Raw genomic sequence first — 23,573 nt, 5'->3', positions numbered from 1 at the left:
GGGGAATCGGCGCTTTTAGCAAAAGCAGTTTCTAAGCGCCTGCCATACTCAGACTCCACAGACACCCGTGTCCCCATTACCAATGATCAGAGTCTTGACTGAGTTTTCCCAGGTTGTCGACCTCTTATTCTAAGAATTGAATAAAGGCTTGCCTGGGCTGAAAACTAAAAAGGAAACTTCATTCGAAACAAAGTGATAGTGTAGACCAGAAAGAAATATGCTCTCTAGAGTAACTGAGGGCCGCAAGCGCCCTGATTTGATTGTTGTGTAGGAGGTCAAAAGGAGGAGTTTGGTGGCAAAGAAGTACGGCACAGGTGGTTCTCCATGTTGATTAACAGGGTAAGCTATGGAAATGTATCGCCTCCACATGCTCTTCTCACTAAGTATCTGGTTTTAGCCCTCTACACAGTCAACTATGCCCAAGCATAAGCAGGGGACTTGGAAGGCACAGTTTGCCTTATTGTGTATGCACCACAAACCAGTCTAGGTTGTAGCAGTTCCTTGCCCGCAGCTCCTAGATGCATTAGAGAATGTATTTAAAATGAAACGGTTTACAGGTGGTTGCTAAGGTGAATAATAACTTCCTCTGTTTAAAGCAAATATACATGAAGCCTGATGCCTATGGAGATCCTAGCTTGCCTTCAGGTTTCTACCTGCATTATTAAAAGGTGTGCATGTTAAGTCTCTTAAGAAATAAATTGAGGAAGATATCAGAAAATGGAACACTCTCCCATGTTCTTGGATAGCTAGAATCAACATAATAAAAATGGCAATCTTACTAAAAGTAATCTTCAGATTCAATGCAATCTCCATCAAAATCCCATCACAATTCTTCACAGACTTCAAAAAATACTCAACTTCATATGGAAAAACAAAAAAATCAGGATAGCCAAAACAACCCTGTACAATAAAGGAACCTCTTGGAGGCATCAACATCCCATGACTCAAATGGCAGAGAGACATTTAAAGAATTGTTCAACATCCTTAGCCATCAGGGAAATGCAAATCAAAATGACTCTGAGATGCCATTTTATACCTGTCAGAAAGGTTAAGGTCAAAAACACTGATGACAGCTTATGTTAGATGTGGAGTAAGGGGAACACCCCTTCACTGCTGGTGGGAGTACAAACTTGTACAGCCACTTTGGAAATCAATATGGTGGTTTCTCAGAAAATTGGGAATCAATCTACCTCAAGACCCAGCAATACCACTCTTGGGCATATACCCAAAGGATGCATACTCATACTGCACAACTGTGTCCATAGCAGCATTATTCATAATAACCAGAACTTGGAAACAACTAGATGCCCCTTAACTGAAGAATGGATAAAGAAAATGTGATATATTTACACAACTGAGTATTACTCAACAATAAAAAACAATGATATCTTGAAATTCATATCCAGGCAAATGAATGGAACTAGAAAAAGCCATCCCGAGTCCAGTCTAAGAGAGGGAGAAGAGATTATATGAGCAAGGGGTCAAGATCGTGATGGGGAAACCCACAGAGACAGCTGACCCAAGCTAATGGGAGCTCACTGACTCTGGACTGATAGCTGGGGAACTGCATAGGACTGAGCGAGCTCCTCTGAATGTGGGTGATAGTTCTGTGACTTGGGCAGTGGCCGTAGGACCAGAATTTATTCCTGGAGCATGAACTAGCATTTTGCAGTCCATTCCCTATGGAGGGATAGATACCTTGCTCAGCCTCAATATAGGGGGGAGGGGCTTGGTCTTACCTCAACATGATATACCAGACTTTGTTGGCCTTTTTGAGAACTGGATGGGGGTGGCTGGAGCAGGGGAAGGTGGAGGAGAGAGAACTATGGCTGGCATGTAAAATGAAAATAAAGTGTGTGTGTGTGTGTGTGTGTGTGTGTGTGTAGTAACTGCAAGTAAGGAAATTGGGCTTTCAAGTGCTTTGCTAGAAGAGGGGTGAGTGCATAGTCCTCATCAAGTGGAGTCCTGGGACACTAAGCTATTCCCTATGCTTACCTGCTTCATTTCTGAAGAGGAAAACGTCTAGACTTTGTCCTGTGTATCTCTTCTGCCTACCCATTTGTATCCTTCATAACAAAATAGCGAGAAAACACAGTGCTTTCCCATGATCCTGGGGTTGTAACAATTAATATACTGGTGGTCGGGTGTGGGGAGAAGCTCTATGAGAGAAGCTCTGAATTTGTAGCCATATCAAACAGTTGTTTGGATGCCCTGAAGACCCCATTTGTGACTACCATTAGAAGAAAGGGGGAGATCTTGCCCTTTACCCTATGATGTGAGTTCTGGATTGTTACTTTCAAGATCAATTTGTGTCGTGGGACCTCCAGTTGGAGTCTGAGGTGGTATTGGATCTTAGTGCAGTACCCGATTCCCTAGGCTTCTGCACTGGAAAGCCAATGGCAGAAGAAACAAACACTGCCTCTGACTGGCCCAACAAGAAGGAGCAGGGAGGCAGACCGCGTAGCTCTCCATCTTCCACTAATCCTGGCATGTGGTCTGACTTTCCCTAGGACTCTGTCATACAGAACAAGGCCACTTAGACCCAGACAAAGTCTCTTAAGTTCAAGATATACAGATCACCAGTCCTGTGCTTCACAGCTGGACTCTTTAAGAGAGGTCCCAGAGGCCTGTTTTAGTTGTTTGAAAGTTTATATGGTGTTTTCCCTGCATGTATGTCTGGTACACCACAAATGTGCTTGATGCCCGTGGAGACCATCTGAGCTCCTTATAGCTCCTGGAACTGGAGTTACACACAGGTGGTTGTGAGCTGCTGGGTGGGTGCTAAGAACCAAATGTGTATCTTCTGCAAGACAGGTAAGTGCCCCTGACCACTGAGCCATACCTTTAACAGGCAACAGCATTTTCAGTAAGTTCCTTCAGGTGATTCTAGTGCAACCAACAGATAATTAGTTGATGCACCAATCCCTAGTGGCCACGGTCGATGAGGACAGGAACTGCTCAACTTCCATTGTGAGTATAGGAAGTTAGGCTTTGCCCTGGAGAGACTGGGGACCAACATCTTTAACAAGCTCTTCCTGGGGACTCTCGGAAATCTAGGAAGTTGTGACCTGCAGCAGTCACTTCCCAAAGGGGACTCCAGGGTCATTAGGGCCAATAGCACCAACAGCATGTGGAAGTTCATTATACAGCAAAGTGTCTAGCTCCAGCCAGACCTCCTCAATCGGAAACTCGGGGTAGAGCCTAAGGACGTGCGGTGTAGCGAGCTCTCCCTGTGTTCTGATGCATGCTCAATTAGAAAACCACAAAGCTCAAGAGACCATAAAGTTCTAACGAGCAAAGACAAGTTACCTGCATCTTGCATAACCATTTCTAATCTATGTGTTCCCTGAATTCGATAAAGTGCCCTTCCTGGCAATCCCACAACCTGGTCCTCTGCGGCCTCTGATGTGATCTTTCTTTGCTCCTCAGTCAACCCCAAGACCTTATTCTCCATCAAAACTGACAGAGAGATCCACATCCTTAAGCCAAGTCAGCTTGGAACGAAGACCTTTTTACTATTAACTGCAAAGTCATCAGATTTCCAGAAGCAGCAGCTCTATGCCCCTCATGGAACTTCTTCATTACAGAATCTTGCTGGGCACAATTTTCTCTTGTTCATAGGAAAGAACACTTGCTGGCTTCTCTGGAATGGGCCTGTGGGCTCTTTAAAGCTCACAGACTCATGCTGTTGGCAAACAATTGGGAGTTCAACTTGTCTTATCTCACTTAACCAATTAAGAAGTACTGTGGTCCAGTGGTGACTCATGACTTCTCCATGGCAACTATGCATTTGCGTAAATGCGCAATGAGGATCTTTGGGTGCTTTTGGTCAAGCCATACTACCTCAGATGTTCTCAGCAAAGCAGGGAGCTGGCAGGTACCTGGTGTCTTAATCTGCAATCTGTAGCTTCAGCGTGGTCTTTCTGAGCATCTATATGGATGTACTCAGGGAATTCCAAGTCTTTGGGTACAGGATGGTTTGGAGTCAAGGCAGCAAAAAGAGGAAGGGGGAAGAAAATGTTTTTTTCCAGGCTGTTCATACTCGAGGAAAATAGCTCTGGATGGAGAGCTGTTCTGTAAGCTAAGCGCTCCTGTCACGGGCCAGAGTCCCCTCGGCATGTTCGTGATCTCACTGATGAAAGAATTTCACAACAGGAACAGACGGGAACTCAAAGACAGAACGTAGTGACTAGGGAGAGTGTAATCTAATGGTCAGGATAAAGGTGTTGGGAAACAGAGATGGAAGAATGAGAAAATTTTAATAGAAAAAAAGTTAAAAAAAAGATACAACTTGGAAAAATGAAGCGGGCACAACAGAAAACCCTTGTAGGCCAACCGACGGAGAAATATTTAGCCTTAGTGTTGTTTGATTTAATGTTGTTAGTATGCTGAAAGTTGTTCTTTGACATCTGGAGTTTAGGATCCAAGGCAGGAAGGAATAGCTACAGCCTGCACGTCCTGTCAAGAGTTTGCCCTTTAGCTTTGTGGCCAATTTAAAGCCCCCCCCCCCCTGCAAAAGAAAGCAGGGTCACAAGGAGACACGGAGGAAACATGACGTATAGAAGATGAGGTGACAAGTCAAGAACCGTGCGAGCCACGCGGCAGCATGTAAACTAATAGAAATGGGTTAAGTTACAGGAAGTAGTTAAAAACAAGCCTAAGCTATAGGCATGGGCTAGGCTTTTTTGGTTTTTCAAGACAGGGTTTCTCTGTAACTTTGGAGCCTGTCCTGGAACTAGCTCTAGTAGCCCAGGCTGGCCTCGAACTCACAGAGATCCGCCTGCCTCTGCCTCCCAAGTGCTGGGATTAAAGGCGTGTGCCACCACCGCCCGGCTCAGCCGAGTTTTCAAAATTAACAATAAGTATCCGTTTCATTACTGGGGAGCTGGCTGGTAGGACAGAGAAAGACACTGCAAACAAGGGCAAGTTGATTTCTGTTACCATAACAATCCATTCACATTATAATCGCTGAGCTCTTCCGTTTCCATTTCTACTTATAACGACACTGAGATTATAATAAGCCCAGGTACTGCCCGATTATTTACTGGTCTACGGATTGGCAATTCTAGTTCCATCTGCAACCTTAATTCTCCCCTAACATAGAACATTGTGTTTGCAGATCCTGGGAATTAAGATATTTGAGGGTCACATTTCTAGTTAGTCAGTGGCTATTTTTTATTCACCCTGCTTCTTAGCCTCTTCTCCACTCTCAATGACTACCCCCCCCCCTTCGCTCCCCAACTGCCTCCCATTCTACTTTCACGTGTTTGTTCCTGTGTTTGAGACCCAATGAGTTTCACTAGGGTTGCATACAGGAACATTGGCAGCTTACCAGCGGTTACACCACTGAAGAAAACGTCAAATGTACCCTCCCCCAACTCCTGAGGGGCAGGCAGAACTTCATGAGTCCCCAAGCCCCACTCCCTGCCCCCTGTGACAGGATGGTGATGGTTCCTATCTCGAGCAGGACCAATGCAAGTGATAACAATCAAGGACGGTTTATTTTTAATATGAGTTACCAGCAGCTTGGAAATCTTTTATTATCATCCTTGAAATCTGCCTTCCTTTCACACGGTTCACTATTTATTTATTTATGTACTTACTTACTTTTCTGTCTTCCAGGGTATCGATGACCACCTAGCATCTGTCTCCGAGGAAGCTGACATGCTGATTGCCAATGGTGCCTGGGAAACACAGCTGATGGGCCCTTTTATTCCCATTCTTTTTCCCTGTCATCTCCTATCACACCTTTTCTTCAACTTAATCTGGTGAGATGGACAGAAGGGTAACCATCGCTCTGCCTTTTACTTCCTTTCTCAAACGCTTCTCTCCTGGAGCCTAGACCACTCTCCCTCTAAGTCCAATAAATTGCCCTCCGGTTCCTTCCTGTATCTATTTTTAAATTCTTTTCTCAATGAGACCAAGGAGATGACGCACAGAGAGACCAAGCACAATGATCTAGTCCAAACAACAAAGTAGGGAGAAGGCTAAACACCCTCCACTCTGAATTCCAGACTCTTCTCATGGAACAGCTTCCTGGTAAGTTGCTTATGGAGTATGGTTTCTTAAATGATTTCCATTCTTAAGTGATTCTAGCTTTGACTGCCGATGAAAATGATGCGGTCTGTAAAGATACGAAGAGTAGCTGTTCTTCCTCCAGCCCCAATCCAAACAGAAACTCCTGGGATTTGGGATGGGAATACTGAGAGCTCCCTAGGTAATGTCACCGTGCAGACAGATAGAAGCCACTTTTCTAAATGGTTAATTTCCTCAAAATAATTGAGCTAACCAGGAATAGATTCTCTCCTTTAAGCTAATGGTGGCAATTCAATTCATTAAATTTCCCAAGCCTGTGATTGAATTATATTTAACAGAGGAGAAATGGAAAAATGAAGACTTGCGTTTTTGTTTAAAAGTCGGTCTGCGGACACTAATGCAGGATAGTTACTGAATGCCAAGGGCTCATCTCAGGAACAGGCCCCCAACTGTACTCGACTCCCAGAGTTGCCTGAAACGGGGTTATATGGTGCTTAAAAATGCAGACGGGCTGAAAAAGAATTAAAGCCAATTGAAAGCTCATTATTCTGCACATTATTTTAGCAAGACAGGATTCCTCTTTAAATGGAAGGTTTCTATTTAAGGCACCCTCTATCATGTTCCTAAGTGGAACGAAGGAGATGGCAGTCTTCGGGTAAGTCCTTGGGTCCTTGCCAAGTAAAAGCATATTCATTAAAGGCAAAAATAGATCGTGAAGGGGGGTACTTCTTTAAGAAAACTGAGACCCCCCCTCCTCTCCAGTGAAAGCTTCCTGCTGTGAGCCCTGCTCCCAGGAAGTCCCCCCTTTTGGCCTGGTTCCCTAAATGCTCCTTTTCACGAAGCCTGGGAACAGCCACGCCTCTATTAAGAACAGGAAGCCCCAACAGGAATAGTCCCCACAAAGTCATAAAACCCTCACCTCAAGATCAAAGGATCCCTATCCATCCACCCCCAACCCTTCACATAACAACATGCTGGTGGGCCCCCAAAGCCTACACCAGCACTGCATCCCCAGAACTGCCAATTACCTCCAACCAAACCAAGAAGGGACTTATAGTTAACCATGTTTGGGAAGGAGGGATTTCCTGGCTGATTCCACTCCCCTATCTTATACTTAAATGACATGTATTTGATGTAGAAATTTCAGTATTATAAATCTATGGTCAGAGTACAGATTTTTCCCAGCAAAGGCTTTCTGTGCAAAATCTGGGAGCCACCGGCCACCTTTCCGGATAAAATGAGAAAGTTCAAAAGCTGCAATTCAGAGAAGTGTGCTGAGAAAACAGCTTTGAGAAAGAGTTCAGTTACTAGAATTCTTAGCCCGGAGGAAATGGCTGTGAGGTAATTGTCTGCAATTGTCTTTCACAGACTACTGAGAGATTACTCAAGAAGGCAGCTGAGGGCTATTTTGCAAGAAAAGAAAAAAAAAGAAGAAAAAATGATGGAAAGAAGGAAGGGCAAAAAGAAGAAAGAAAGAAAAAAGGAAGGAAGAAAGGAAGGAAGGAAGGAAGGAAGAAAGAAAGAAAGAACGAACGAACGAACGAACGAACGAACGAACGAAAGAAAGAAAGAAAGAAAGAAAGAAAGAAAAAGAAAGGGAAACTCAGTCCAAATAGCACGGGAGGGATTTGGGGAGAACGGCACTAAACTTTATAGAAACAGCAAAGATGTTCTTCTTTGAGCTTTAAGATAAAAGAGGACCCAGCATCTGCATCACTGAGTCACTAGCAAATTTCAGGGGGGAGGAGTAATGAGGACTTTGCAGTGACAGTAGCAAAAGGACTCCTTATCAAACGGGGAACACTGGTTCACGTGAATTAAAGACTCAGGTGTAGACTACAGACATCTCTGGATTCACAGGTTCACACTAAAGCCAGGGGCATTTCGTCTCCTTAACTTTAATATTGTATTGTATTTGTATGTGTACACGTTCGCATGTGTATACATGTGTGGAGGCCAGAAATCAGCGTCAAGTGTCTTCCTTCTATTGCTCTCCACCCTTTTTTTTTTTTTTCTTTTGAGACAGGGTCTCTCACTGCGGCTGGAACTCACAACTGGGCTAGACTGACTGGCCCAGGAGTTTCTGGAATCTACCTGTCTCTACCACCAACTCCTCCATCGCCCACTGGAGTTACAGGCATGAGCTGGAGTGTGATCATAACCACGATCAAAATTCATACAGACATGAATACACCACTGTCACAAGATAACAGCTCAGTGTGTGTGTATCTTCTTGGAGGAGCTATAGGACGCTGCAGGAGCTGGCACGTCTCTGTGTTAGAAGCACTTTTATAAAATGCCATATCCTCAGATCTGTAAAGGCACTTGAGAATTAGGGTACCATTACCTGTTAGGTATATTTAAATTAGACATAAAAGTTAAATTTAGAAATATAGTTTACCCAATCAGTTACAACTTACCAATGCTAGTAAATGTAAGAAGATTAAAAGGAATATTTTAATAAGTCAAAGAATATTGTAGGTAGAATGTCTCCTTGGTAGGTCCAGCACACAGGGTACTCTTACCAGAGATGGCACTGAGGTCAAAATGGCGGCTACCCATGTGTTTGTATTTTTTTTTTTAAAGCTGTTGTAATCTGGAATTACAAGTTTTACCGATCTTAAAACACGCACACATAGAAATAAGACAAGCATACTGTGGAAACAAACACACATACACACAGAGACATAAAAGAAGCATAGTGTGACCACATTGTTTTAACAGAGAGACAAATAAAACTTTTTTTAGAAACCTGTGTCAGCTTACCCACTTAAAAATCCTGGTGTAGGCAGCAGAAGCCAGGGTAGCACACAGGTGGTTCCATTAAGGACCAGATTAGCAGGCATTACAAGAGAGAACAGAAGCATGAGGAAGGAGGGCCTATACAGTTTGAGAGTGGAAGAACAGGAAAAACAGATCCGTTTCGTAGAGAGAATCCCAAAGAGACAAACAGCAAACAGCTAGAGAAGCGGGGAGGGGGAGCAGGGAAATACGACACTGGGGGCAGTTATAAGAGCAAAAGGCCTTGCCTGCTTCCAGTTTGCTTTCTCTGCTTCCTGCCTGTGGTTCAAGACGTGGGCTCTCAGCTTTCTGCTGCTGCGGCCATGCCTGTCCTCCATGGCAGACTCATGCCCCTGGAACCACAAGTACAAATAAAGCCTTCCTACTGTGAGTCCTAAGTCGCTTTCCGTCATGGTGCCTTTTCATAGGAACAGAAAAGTAACTAACACAGTTACTATTGAAGCGAGGGAGGGAGGGAGGGAGGGAGGGAGAGAGAGAGAGAGAGGGAATAAAAAGAAAGCAAAACAGTGACTCTAGGTCACAGAGGGAAGGGAACAAGGAGTTATTGGTTGATAGGCACAGAGACTCATTCTTCCCAGAGGAAATGCGTTATGGAGCTAGATACAAAACATCACAGAGGCAGTTAATAGCACTGACTGTATTCTCCAAAATGATTAACATTAAAGGTTTTATTTGTGTTTCACAACAGTAAAAATTAGGTGGTTTTTGAAGATATTTCTCTGGCAACAGCAGCAAAACAAACGGTCAAAAATCGTCAGGAAAAAATGTGCAAACAATGTGTTTTGAAGCTCGCTGAGATCACTGTGAGAGGCACAAGCGGAGTTGTGTAAGCGCATTGCTGAGCTTGAGAAGTCTAGACCACACTTAGGCAGTGAGAAGGGAACCTCAGATCTGGTAAGGGCTCCCCACCTGATGACAGAGGTCAACTGTGTGCCATGTCCTATGCTCACTGGGTGCAGAAGGGGTGGGTGTTCTCTTTCTCTACTGGAGTAGGAGCCCGCTTCTATGACTTAAGTTAGCCTTAAGAACCTCTGGGAAGGCCTGTCTCTAATCACTTAGGGTTCAAGTTTCAACATATAAATTTAGGAGGGACACAAAGCCGTCTAAGTAACCCTTCCTCTCCTTGTGTTGACCACCTCACGTGTTTCATCACAGTTACAGAAAACTGGCTGAAAAACACCCAAGTAAAAGTTTTATGCAGTATAATTAACACTGCGTCATTTACAAGTGTTTGCATTTCTCTCAACTACAAATGGCACCGTGTGTAATCCATGTTTATTTAAGTCTATTTAAGTCTTGAATGAAGTTTAGCTTTTTTATGCTACTCAATAATATAATTATTTATATTTAAGTCTTGAATGAAGTTTAGCTTTTTTATGCTACTCAATAATATAATTATTATCATCAATATTTATGTGTTAATGACACAACTAAATTTTTAGCTTATATCTATACTTCTAGGGTTCATTATTTGGTTTTATTGTCATAATTCTCAAAATAAAAATTATTATCATAATTCATAATAAGAAGACATGCCAGCTCACACACAGTGCATTCAGGTCACTCCACGCCACTCTCATGGTCCTTCAGGAGGGCCTGCATGCCTTTTGTGGAACCAGGACATGAGGTCAGGACGGGAAACAACCCAAAAGGAGAGCTAGCTGCAACGTCTCACGGGAGAAGGAGGAGCAAGTCGAGACCTGGGTGCAGAGTGGATGAGCGCCAAGGAAGAGAGTTTGGGCAAGGAGGGCCAAATTAATGTAGAGTAAAATTTGGGCTCCGGGGGAAGGATTTTCTAAAACAGATTAATATGGATAGAGTAGAAAAAAGAAATTGCTTTGGCAGAGTCATCTCAGCATTGCAAATGCAAAGTATGAACTTGGGAGGGAAAGCGGGTTCACCGGGAGCAAATGCAAATCAGGACGGGCGGGCTTCGTTCTCATTTGCATCTGAATCCCTGGAACAGTTCCTGCGAGGCGAGACGTGCGGAACATTCTGTCACCTTGCCCAGCAGACAACGCAGATGTTTGTGCTGTCACGCCCGCCTGTTAACGGTATCACCGACTTGGAAAACTACGGGGAGTGAATGTGTATCCCACACGGACAGGTTCTGCCGTGCTTTGCAGCTGAACTGACCGGACCGCTTGCTCACCTGCCTCATTTATTCTTAAGCTCCAACCTGTGGCTCTGATTAAGTCTTTCAGTACACGGGACCAGAGGCCTATGTCCTCCTCTGCACAAAAGATGAGGGCCGGGTGAAGGAAGGGCCGTGTGGGGCGTGGAAAGGTGGGAGAGGAAAAGAGACGCTGGGATTGTTGTGTTATCATTACTCTTCCCATGCCCCCTTCCCATGACCAACAACAAAGCTCCAGGCGCTGCTGTGTGAACTCACATGCACCCCGTCTTGTAGGACAACTCTAATTATTTTACGGATATTATAAAGTTGAGGCTCAGAGATACTGAGTAACTTAGCCAAGGACACACAGACAAATAAATGGAAGACTTGGGGTTTCAGGTCTCCTTCATTCCTAATTATTTTTTACTTTATTTATTTAGTACTCTGGTTAGCTGTCTCCAGAGCAATTAAAATTTAGCAGGGAGCTGATAGAACAGGAAGTGAATCCAAAGGCAAAAAAATGAAGGTGAAAAGCAGTGACAGTTCCAGGAAGGATGCGGGATGCAAGAGGGAGGTGTGGAAAAGTTCGTGCAAAGATCTCAAAACTCTGGCTGCCTGTTGCTAGCATTCTGATGGTGTTTATCTCTCGACAGTTTATTCATTGAAAGCTTGGTTGTTAGTGAGGCAATGCTAAGAGACAGCAAGGCAGACCCTTAGGAGACGGAGGGTAGAGCGAGGTAATTAGGCCAGTGGGGGATTAATGCTACTCTTCTGGAGTGCAATCTTGCAAGAAGAGCTCCTTTCTACCCCATGGTCTCTTCCCCTTGCGTGTCCTTCTGCCATGGCATCTTCTACCCTAGGGCCTTGCCAGATACATGCCACGTTGTTTGGACAAGATTAAGCATTGTCTTAATGTGTGTTTCTATTGCGGTGAAGAGACGCCATGACCATGGCAACTCTTTTAAATGAGAACGTTTCACTGGGGTGGTTAGCTTACAGTTCAGAGATTCAGCCCATTATCACGATGGTGGGGAGCATGGCGGCGTGCAGGCCGAAGTGGTGATGGAGGAGTAGCTGACAGCCCTACATCTTGCAGGCAACAGGAAGTCGACTGTGGCACCGAGTGGAGCTTAAGCAAAAGAGACCACAACTCCCGCCCCCCACAGTGACACACTTCCTTCAAGAAAGTCACACCTACTTCAACAAGGCCATACCTCCCAAGAGTGCCACTCCCTGTGAACTTATGAGGACCAATTACATTCAAACTAGCACAAACCTATAGAGACAGAACTGTAGTAGGTAGGATTGACTGCCATTGGGAAAAGTGAATCCAGGAACCAAGTCTCCAAAGGCAGATACACTGTGAAGCAAGGTTGCGGGGCCTCATTTCTAGAGACCCTTTTCAAAGGCCTATAACAAACACTGACGATATACCCAGACAGCCCCATAATAATAGACAACATTGCATTTTTAAAAAAAGTTTTTATTTATTCATTTTTTATATACCAATCCCAGTTCCCCCTCTTTCCTCTCCTCCCACTCCTCCCCCTCACCCCATCCCCCATCTGCTCCTCAGCGAGGTTAAGGCCTCCCTTGGGAAGTCAACTAAATCTGTCCCATCACCTCATTGATGCAGGACCAAGCCTCCTCCAGCTCCCCCACCGCATGCCTAGCCTGAGCAAGGTATCTCTCCATGGAGAATGGGCTCCACAAAGTCAGTTCATGCATTAGAGTTAGAGTTTAGTCCTACTGCCAATGGCCCCATATACTGCCCACGCCACACCATTGTCACCTGTATTCAGGGGGCCTAGTTCAGTCCTATGCAGGTGCCTCAGTTGTCAGTCTGAAGTCAGGGATCTCCCCCTAGCTCATGTCAGCTGATTCTGTGGGTTCCCCCACCATGGTCTTTTTTGTTCATATTATCACCCATCCCTCTCTTCACCAGGAGCTTGGCCCAGTGGTTAGTTGTGGATCTCTGCGTCTGCTTCCATCTGTTTCTGGAGGAGGGTTCTAGCTTCTCTGGGGTTGTGGACTGTAGGCTGGTTATCCTTTGCTTTATGTCTGGTATCCACTTAGGAGTGAGTACATACTGTTTTTGTCTTTCTGGGTCTGGGTTAACTCACTCAAGAAGGTTTTTTCCTACTTCCGTCCTTGTGCCTGCCAATTTAAAGATGTCATTGTTGTTGACCGCCGAATAGTACTACATCGTGCAAATGTGCCACATTTTCTTTATCCATTCTTTGGTTGGGGGGCATTTAGGTTGTTTCCAAGTTCTGGCTATTACAAATTATGCTGCTATGAACATAGTTGAACAAATGCTCTTGTGGTGTGATTGTGCCTCTTTTGGGTATATGCCCAAAAGTGGTATTGCTGGGTCTTGAGGCAGATGCCTAATTTTCTGAGAAATTATACTCATACTGATTTTCACAGAAGCTTACCAGCTGGTACTCCCACCAGCAATGCAGGAGTGTTCCCTTTACTCCACATCCTCTCCAGCATAAGCTGTCATCAATGTTTTTGATCTTGGCCATTCTGACAGGTATAAGATGATATCTCAGAGTTGTTTTAACATGTACTTCTCTGATGACTAAGAATGTTGAACATTTCCTTAAGTGTCTTTCACCCATTTGAAATTCTTCTGTTGAGAATTCTTTGTTTAGATCTGTACCCCCTTTTTAAGTTGAATTATTTGGTAGCTTGATGTCTTCTTGAGTTCTTTGTATATTTGGAGATCAGTCCTCTGTCAGATATGGGGTTGGTGAAGATTTTTGTCCCATTCTGTAGGCTGCCATTTTGTCTTGTTGACTGTGTCCATTGCTTTACAGAAGCTTCTCAGTTTCAAGATGTCCCATTTATTAATTGTTTCTCTCATTGTCTGTGCTACTGGTGTTATATGCATAACAACATAATCAGCTTTAAATTCTCCTCATGTCTATTTTTCCCTTTTTGATAGCAATTGTAAGAAGTGGAATTTATCAGGTTCCTGTGTTGTAGGCGCCATCCTGAAGCAGTACTGAAAACAGCGCGTCAGAGTGTGGTGCTGAAATCTCTTCTTCAACCTAATTACCCGCAATAGAAAACACGTCCTGACACTCTGCTAGAAGAATTATCTCCGTATTCTACTCCAGAAAGTGATATTAGGAAACCGTTGCTGCATGAAGAAACGATCAAAGTAGGCAGACCAAATTTTGAAAAATGTTTTATACAAAAGCAGGGCAGAAAAATATTTTTAAGTAAAAATGTTGTCATTTTTATGGCTTTTGGGATATTTATAGCATTAGCCACTTTAAAAAATTTAGAGACGTGAGTTCTTTTTACATGCCGAATACATATTCATGTTGCTTAAAACTTCAACCTTGTCTTCTTATGTAACATTTGCTGGAGAAGGCTCGCAATGCCAAGTAAACATGAGCCTTTAGCTCCAGCTCAACTGTCCTTGAGATGTCCCTACCGCTGGGACAAGGAGGGAGAAGCATGAAGAGGGCTCAAAGAAGACTGTTGTGGTACGGGACAATTCTGTATTCTGTCAATTATGCTTTAATTAAATGCTGATTGGTCAGTAGCCAGGCAGGAAGTATAGGCGGGAAAACCAGACAGGAAGTAGAGGTGGGTCAATGAGAACAGGAGAATTCTGGGAAGGAGGAAGCCCATTCCCCCTGTCCCCAGTCCTGTCCAGACACCAAAGAAGCAGGATGTGACCTGCCCTGCTGAAAAAGGTACTGAGCCATGTGGCTAACATAGATAAAAATAATGGGTTAGTATAAGTTATAAGAGTTAATAAGAAGCCTGAGCTAATGGGTCAATCAGTTTATAACTTATGTAGACCTCTGTGTGATTTGCGGGGGGGGGGGGACCTAAATGGCTGCGGGAACTGGGCAGGACAGAAACCCCAACAAGCAGGCCCTCATGTTACACTGTTGGGTGATTTATTCTCCTCAGAGAAGTGTAGAGGTAACCAACCATGCATGTATTTAAGGTCAGAGTGTGATGATGGGCAGGGGAAGCTATGAAGATATCTGTCATGGTTTCTCCTGGCCAGGAAATTTTGAATGGTGAGCCACATTCCCGTTTGAAGCAGTAGAGTGTCCCAGAGTCCCTGAAACCAAACCATGCCTGGCTTCCCAACAGGTGACGTGACATTTAGGAGAACTGAAATAAGAGAAGGCTGCTGATGTCACTTCTGCCACTGCAGTGAAAGAGCTGAGGTGCCTTTGTCACGTGACAGGGTTTGTTTCTCTCAGAGTTCAGAAGTTCAAGTCCAAGACGAGGCAGCAGCCACTGCCCCATTGGTTTGGACCTCTGTCCAAGGCAGCTTATCATGGTGGGATCATGTGGAAAAAGGTGCTGGCATGTTGAGGTGGGAAGCAGATAGAGGGGCCAAAAGAGAGAGTCCGTAGTCCCTGCCAGGTCATGACCTAAGACTCGTCATCTGCCCAAGTCCATAGCATCTCCCAAAGTGCTACCCTGGGGAGCAAACCTTTACATACGGACCTTTGTCCCCAAAGTCCTAACCCAAACTATAGCAATTAGTAAAACTTACTTTCTAAAACTCTGGATCAGGGATAACACTGTTCCCATGATACATTTAGCCCATCGGTGTCCTAAAGGTCCTTAACTTCCCGAAGCTTTGAGGTTTGTTGCTTGGGAGTTTTATCATAGATGGGCACACAGTGACCTCCTTAGTAGAGGACTGTGACCCATTACACTTTACTGTCCCTGAGAATTGACGCCTGGGAACAAATGCAAATTAATTATCTGGCTACATGGTGGCAGGATTAACCTTTAGAGTGGATGCGGTGACCACGCTTTACATAATCTATTCAATCAGTTTCCAATAGAATTAATATTTAGCAGGCAAGTGGGGAGAAATAAATTACATCGTACAGCCTTCTGTGAATACCAGGCTCAGCTCACAAAAGGATAAAATTAACATTATTGAAGGTATAGTATGTATCCGGTGCCTGGAGCAATAAATTAGATTACAGGGCTAATTAACAACCCTTCCAGAATCTTTGTTCAGTATGAATTCATCCAGAGAATAAGCAAACAGTGGCACGAGCTAAGAGGAGGTTTAATCCACCTCTCCCCTTGAAATACAAACAGACACTCCTGGATCTGACAGAGAAGACGAGACATTTGACAGGAGTGTCCCATATACATTGGTACCATTTGTCTAAGGCTCTGTCTGGATTGTAACCAGAGGGAGCAGGCTGGAAATTAGCTGCCTAAAATTATTTTTAATCTGGGTATGAGCCTGATCATTTTTTCCATTCAGGGGTCATTACAGACAGGGGCTGGGGGTTTCTTCTGTCTCTAAAGAGACAAAGGCCTAAGGACTGGGCAACCACAGCCGAGGAATTTCTAGTCCTGGGGAAAGCTGGGGCCTCAGAATCATGCTTCAAGGAACCTAGAAGTAGTCTCGTGGATTTGCATGGAACTTTCTGAACCAAAAATATCTGGAAAACTTGGAGAATAAAACCAAGAGAGCAAGATCGGCAACTTGGCATGTGTAAAAGCAGGTTTGCATAGCAATTTAATTTTCAATTAAAATGCGGAGAAAGAGAAGAGGGAGCTGGGAATACAGAAGGCCAACTGCTAGGATAGTGGCTTGAGGTACCCAGGAGGAAAACCTGGGGGCAGGAACTAACTGTTGGCCCCTGGAAGCACTCGCCTCCCTCCTCTGAAAACAAGGACATTGCAGCATCCTCCTCAAAGCACAGCGCGGCTAAGCATGGGTTTAGGCCTCGCTGGACCTGTGTTCCCATGTCAGCTCTGGTGGTGCGTGTCTCCAAGCAAGTCACTTAAGCTTCTCTTGCCTCAGTTTTCTCAGCTGCAAAATGGAAGGATTAGTAAGACCGACCTCACAGGGTCATTGGGGTGGTAAAGCAAAAGCATATACCGTAAAAAGCCCCAGACGGCTTGAGGGACACGTAGTAAGAACTTGATAAAGGTTGGTTTTAGTTAGACATACCACCTAACATCTCTCCACCCACATCAGCTCGCATTTCTACTTTCCCAAGAAAAGCTCGCAGCTGCAGAATATCACAGCGGGTGGTCACTTAGGAAAACTGTGTCAGCCGATGCTAAGTGGGAGGATCGCGTTGGAAGTCATCCTGACACTTGCATGCCGGGTAAAAGTGAGGGGCATCGTGATAAGCCACGGAAGCAAACCATCCAGGAAGCAATTGAAACGTTACAGTGTTCTCTCAAAAGTTGCTTGAGATTTCAGCCCAGACCTAATAAGAAACTGAAACTATGGAAAGTGGTCCTTGCTCTCCTCCTTCAGTGAAATTGTCCCAGATAAGGAGAGATTGCCGGTTAGGATCACAGCTCGTGCTCAGGGGCTCTTGGAAAACATCCTGCCAAAGTGATGGATCTACTTGTTTTGTGGCTCATCGTCAGCTCCTCACCAACGGCTTTTCAAGAGAGAAAGATGGCCCAATCTCCTTGAGCGCAGCGAGCTGAACATTTTTCCTCAAAAAATGTCCCTATTATCTTTTCTCCAACGCAGCCGAGAGCATTTTCAGAAAAACTCGTAAAGTCAGCCTACTCCATAAATTACCCAGAGAGAGGCTTCATCAAACTTTTACTTCTACTTTTCACTTTTTAAATCTAAGTGGGGAGAGAAGACTGTGACTCTCCTGCCTTTTAAGTAGCAATGGAGAACCGGAAATGAAATGGGAAGCCAGTCATGTAAGCTACCGCCTGAACAATGGTTTCCTAGGTTCCCAGCTCCTAATTCAAGGCCAACAGAAGTCCTCTTAGCTGGCCTCACAATGATGAGAGTGACCAAACGCAAGGGCTCAGTCTGGGGTGGGATCTGTGTGCCAAGCACTGTGACACACCAGTGTCATGGGATTCCAACCCTGCGAGCTAAATTGTAATCTCGTCCCTATCTCGCAGATGCGCGGACAAGTCTTAGAAGGTTTAGGCATCTTGTGCAAGGTGACGTCAGAGGTAGGCATGAGTTATTTTTTTGCTTAAGACCCATTTGGCTTCTGTCTGCTAATTGACTTCTTGACCTTAACCGTCTTCTTCAGATACTCAGACATCTCCTTTCATGTAGGAAAAAGACACCTGACTGCTCTTTACTGAGGGAGAGTCCTGCCACAGAGGATACAGCAGGCTGGGGATGGGGCGGGGTGAGAGATCACTGGACAGGACCAGACCAGATGGGGAGACAGTGAAAGACTGGAAATACATCATAATACCAAGCTAAGACAAAAGCTGTGCTTCTAGTCTTGTGGGGTTTTGTTTTGTTTTTAAAGAATGTCCTTGAGGAGAATTAACTTGACAGGTGAAGTTTTAAGAAATAAAGTCCGTTCATAGTTGAGAGGCTTCTTAAAAGCAAAACAAGAAACAACAACAAAAAAAACCCCAAAGATCCTAAGCTGCAGGGGAGAGAGAAGGTTGTGTCTGTGTGAAGGAATCCAGGGAGGAATGTTGCCCCTTTCTCCTTGCAATGCCTACAGGAAAGATGAGCAACAGCCAGGCAAGAGGAGACAACAGCTATTTTATTCTCAAAAGCAGGAAGGCTTGCGGAGAGTCATCAGCGTGGTATTAGTAATCTTCTAAAACATTTGCGCATGAAATCTTGCAGACAGGAAAAGGACAAATCAATCAGGCACATGGCGTGCAAAACTGTCACGTTCTGCAAATCCGCAATAGGTCACTGTCTGAATGCAGAATCGCTCGCTCCCACTCAGCTTGGCTCTCTGTGTTCTACTTATGGGATTCAGAGTATGGTGTGGAATCAGTAACCACACATGGCTCTCCAGAGCCAACACGTCGGAAATGGAATGGACAAAACCCACTTAGCCGTCAACATTTAGTCTCTAAGAAGACAGCACTGTCTCCGTCCAAGCTCAGAGGCTGTGAGTCCTGGGTAGTTTTCATTGTTTATTGGCTGAGGGGAAGGCAGCTGATGCTGGTACTTCCTGTCAAAGGTTAACTCCCTGGTTGTCATTCATGGAACACAACCATCAAAGTGCAGATAACATTGCTTAGTCCCTTTGCCTCAGGAAGGGATGATTCTTTCACGAATTAGGCAGACATGAATGCACAAATCATCATAAAGGAGAAATAGATTTCATTCCATGCAGCCTTAAACATTCTGGCCTTGTCAACTTATTATTTAGATGTATTTCTGACCCCACAGTTAGCTTGGCTGGTTCCAGGAAAGTATTTGCCTTGCTTGTAGAAAATGACTACTCGGCATTTGTCTGCGATGTGCTGGTTCTATATCTCAAAGCCCTGTCCCTAATTTCACTGTCAAAACCAACAGTTAGTTCAGATTGTGTTAGGAGCAGTGAGGCCCCAGATCCTGAATTTCTTGTAATCCCCTGATCTGAGTGCCTACAGCTGCTCTGAGCACGAGACCTTCAGGAGTTCCTGATGGCAGGAGAGTGGTTTCTGGTGGGTTTGGCTGGGGCGTGGCTATCTCTATATAATCTGCCCCTGAACACAATAAAGGGGGCATTCTTGGGGAATTCAAGGATGACCCTTGTCACTGTCTCTCTGTCTGTGTGTGTCTGTGTATTTTAACCTCCTGCCCCTTTCCCGAAGCTCGCGAACTGGGTGCCAGCGCACAGAGCACAGACACGGGGTCACAGTGCCCGGCAAGATTGTCCTGGACTCTGCAGGCCCGCAGACCCCGATCCAAGCACTTCGTTTTTTCCCCCCTGTCTTCATGATGCACTGTGCTAAGGGAAAGCAAAGGAGGCACTGGGTACAGAGCTATCCATTTACATAACAAATTCTAGAATTTGTTTTGGAGAAAGCAGACTCTTAAAACCATCTATTTACCTGAGGACGGAGATGTGAAGGGGAATCTAAGGGGAGCAAAGTAACCTGGGAAAGGCAGGTGAAACCTGTGGAGGACACACTAACAACCAAGGACCAGCACGGCAACTGATCTGTTCATCCAACGGACAGAAGACTGAAGACTGAATGACCAGAGCCCACTGTCTAGACAAGAAATCATGAAAGGAAAGAGATCAGCTTTATGGAAGCTGCGGGAGTGGCAGAGGGTCACCTAACTATCGGTTCACGAGGATCTCTCTCAACTCAACATCCTCCTCTATAGGATGGAACTAAGAACCGCTGCTGCCTTGCCGAGCGAGTTTAAAGGCTAAATGTCACGTGGTATGGAGAGGTCACAGCAGTGTCCCTGGCATAGAGGCAGAATGTGAACTCTTAGTAGGACCGAACCTTCTGATCCTGGGAACTAAACATCTTCTCCTCTCTTCTTTCTTCCTTCCTTCCTTCCTTCCTTCCTTCCTTCCTTCCTTCCTTCCTTCCTTCCTTTCTTTTTCTTTTTTCTTCCTTCCTTCCTTTCTTCCTCCCTTTGTTTCTTGTCTTAGATTATGTCTAGAACAGCACTTTCTGGGTTTCAAGTGAGACACAGTTCCATAAGACTGGACTCTTTGGGACAATGGTCTGCAGGCACCATCCAGATTGAATGAAATCAAAATAGTCAGGCATGGAGGCCCCAGACTGTAACCTCAGCTTTCAAGAGGCCAGGGTAGGAGGGTCTCAGCATGCTTGAGGCCATGGAAGGCGACGTCGTGAATCATGGGAAGCCTGGGCTCCAGTGCTACCGCAAGAAACCTTGTCTAAAACAAACACAAAAGCAAGGACAACAAACCAAGAAATAACAATTGAGGTTATGGTTGGCTGGTCTTGGGTGAGGTATCACTTACCCAGGCCTAGTTCACTTGGCCGTGGGCCTGGGAGGTGCACAATGAGGCCAGGCTAGTTAGATGGCAGCAGTCAGGGTTTGCATGTCTCCTCAGCAAAGAAATGAGTTGAAAAATGTCGTCTGGCCACTGGGGACTGATCTGCCCACCCCTTTCCTAACTACTTATATATTTTTTTAGGATCTGTCATCTCTAAATGCATGAATCTGGTCATCTAGAAGTTTTCCAACATTACTATTCACTATTTAAAAAGTCGTATACTTTCTAACAGAGTGACATTCAGGACCGTAAGCATTAGGTGTGCCATCCTTGTCTTGTGTTTCCGAGGTCCATTACATTTTGTCACTCTCAATGCCCTGGACTGAGAGGCCCCCCACAACACTTGCGTGTCAAGTGCTTCCTTGGCCTTCACCAGTCCACGATGCAGAAGAGAGAAGTAGAGGGTAGAAAGGTCCACGCGTGCAGCATCCCTCAGGTAGAAGCAAGTGAGTGCCGTTGGCTTCCAAAGCTTCCCTGGAGACTGCAGTCTCTTTCATGCCATTCTGGTGATGTCATTCTGAGATGTTCCCTAATGATTTAGATGCTAACCTCTCAGCTCCTTCTCCATTGCATTCCCTCAAGACACTCACCCCTCTCCAAGGCTCTCTGGAAATGACAACAGTCATTTCTTAGCCCTGCCACCAGTCTCAGTCAATATAAAAATCTGTTAGCAGGGAAACCATTTTGCAGCCAGATTTCTAAACCTGGGCTAAGTATGTGCACATTTCACTGCATGCAGGACACGGAGCTAAGTGTGTGCACACTCCACTGCACACAGGACACAGAGCTAAGCATGTGCACCTTCCACTGCACACAGGACACAGAGCTAAGCATGTGCACTCTCCACTGCACACAGGACACAGAGCTAAGCATGTGCACCTTCCACTGCACACACGACACAGAGCTAAGCATGTGCACCTTCCACTGCACACACGACACAGAGCTAAGCATGTGCACACTCCACTGCACACAAGGCACAGGTCCCGACAATCGATGATGCTGTCACAGCTGTGAGAGCTGAGCTGCTCAAAGTCTGCTGGCTTCATCCCAGGGCGGTAGTGGGAACCTTTCCATCAATGTCAGTTCTCCTAATGACACTCCCGAGGCACAGCCACAGTGAGTCATTTCCTACCAAACAGCAAGAACTTAAACCTATGTGATACAAACTGGATGGTGTCCATCTAGATAGCTTCAGCCCTGGTGTGAGCCATTTTATATCCCGTGTTCTGGTGTAAATACTTTTTGAGATTCTCACTAAAATTCCTATCCTAGAATTTTTCTTTTCCCCTGGATATATAGCAACATACATACATGAACAAACATACATTTTGTTTCACCCACATCCATCATCTCCCCTCCTCTCTCTTTCTGGGGTCTCTCAATAGGTTTGCTCCCCTCATCCCATCTCCCCCTTTTGCTCTCTCTTCTCCAAATCTTTCTTTTTTTAAAAGTATCTATTCTTATTATTTTAATTATGTGCACTTGAGTTCAAGTGCTGCAGAGGTCAGAGGTAACAGATCCCTCTGAGCTGGGGTTACAGGTGGTTTAAGCCACCCGACAGTGCTGGGAATCGAACCCAGGTCCTCAGGAAGAGCATTATGTGCTCTGAACCACTGAGCCATCTCTCCAGCTTCTCGGAGTCTCTTTCCCTCACTCTTTTTGCTAACTCCTCTCATGTCTATCTAAACCATTATAAACAAGTGATTTCGGCCTCTGTTCCTAGTTTATAAAGTTTCTTTGTGATATCTCATTCTTAATATGGTTTAAATCTCACCAACACATAATACAGTAGAAATGAGCCATCAAAGCCTCAGTGCCCTGAACTTATTCCTTCTGTGTTCATCAAAAATTGCTAATGCCATAGATTTACAGGGCTGACTTTTTATAGCCCAACAAGATAGTGCAGAACACCAAAATACTTCCTAAAACATGAAATATTAAATTAAAAGTGTTTTATTATTGGAAGTTTATTCACTTTGATCTTTAGAAATTCAATAATTTGTAAATGATTTGATGGATATACTAATTTATCATTAACCAGAACATTGAATTAACCTCACACTCCCCCCACACACTTTTTTTTTTTTCAAATTCATGCCATGTAGCAAAATGTCACCAAGGAAATGGCAACCCAGATTGTTTGGATAGCAGACTGGAAAGATTACAGAAGTGTGTTGTAAATGTCTCTGGCTGCCATATTGGAATATGACCCAGAAATATGTAAATGTCAACAGACCTCACACAGCTTTCGTGTCTACCCTCAGGGCTCTGGCAGCAAGAACAGCTGTCCCTGACAAAAGCTTGCCGTGGTTTTGCCCCTGTTGACCCATGCCTTTAAACTTGGGTCACATGATCCTGTCGGCTTTATCCCCCCCCCCGCCCCCCCCTCCCGCCTCTCTTTCCCTGTGTGTCATCATTCTGCCTCTGAACTGGGTATGGCTCTTAGTTCAGCTTCCCTGCCTGCAGACTCTGCCTCACTGACTCTACCCTGCTGCACTGGGTATGGCTCTTGGTTCAGCTTCCCTGCCTGCAGACTCTGCCTCACTGACCCTACCCTGCTGCACTTGGAAGGAAAGCGTGCTTTACACTTGTCGCAGTTATTATGAATTGTGGGATCATAAATCTGGGAGTGACCTCAGAGTTATCTGCTCCGCTCTCTCATTTGACTAATGAGTTAGGTGACCGACTTGTCCAGACAGTCTCGATTTATGCCTCTTGTCCTGATGTAATTATTAATAGTCTCTGCCTTGCTATCAAATGTGTCCTACTATGGATGGCAAAGAATATGGTCTCCCTACAAATGAGAGCGGTGGCTCAGGGAAGACCAGGACCTACACCCAGGTGTCCAGAGGTGATACATATATATATATGTATGTGTATGT

The sequence above is a fragment of the Alexandromys fortis genome, unplaced genomic scaffold, assembly GCF_014885135.2.
Source record: "Alexandromys fortis isolate MF-2015 unplaced genomic scaffold, M_Fortis_MF-2015_v1.1 scaffold_55, whole genome shotgun sequence".
In the NCBI taxonomy this organism is placed as follows: domain Eukaryota; kingdom Metazoa; phylum Chordata; class Mammalia; order Rodentia; family Cricetidae; genus Alexandromys; species Alexandromys fortis.
This window is presented reverse-complemented; position numbering follows the sequence as displayed.